The sequence below is a fragment of the Propithecus coquereli genome, unplaced genomic scaffold, assembly GCF_000956105.1.
Source record: "Propithecus coquereli isolate 6110/MARCELLA unplaced genomic scaffold, Pcoq_1.0 Scaffold55, whole genome shotgun sequence".
Lineage (NCBI taxonomy): Eukaryota > Metazoa > Chordata > Mammalia > Primates > Indriidae > Propithecus > Propithecus coquereli.
In genome coordinates this window covers 379,767-380,331 of record NW_012151396.1, presented here as the reverse complement: position 1 = coordinate 380,331, position 565 = coordinate 379,767, and positions in this window count along the sequence as shown.

Genomic DNA, 565 nt, shown 5'->3' with positions numbered 1-565 from the left:
ATTGTCATTTTATCACAGTCTACCTTCAAATTATGTGATTTTATCTCATGCATAATGTAAGAAACTTACAATATTATACTTTCATTGCTTTTCTCCCATACATTGTGCTATTGTTATCTCATATTTTACTTCTTATATTATTCACTCTTCAATACATGGTTACTTTATTATTTGCACTATCATTTTTCCTTGAAAGTGGTTTTTAAAAAACATATATTTCATATTTACTCTCATATTTACCATTCTGATTCTCTTCACTTCTTACATAGATTCAGATTTCTTCTGACAGAATCCTCCTTTTTTCTAAAGAGATTTCTTGAATATTTCTTTTAGTACTTAGTGTAGATCTCCTGGCAATGCCTTTTCTCAAATTTTATTGGCAGAAAAAGCCTTATTTCACCTTAATTTTTTTTTATTTCAGCATATTATGGGGGTACAGATGTTTAGGTTACGTATGTTGCCATTGCCTCCCTCCCCCTCCAAGTCCGAGTTTCAAATATGTCCATCCTTCGGGTGGTGCGCATTGCACTCTTTGTGTATGCAAATACCCGTCCCCTCCTCCCCC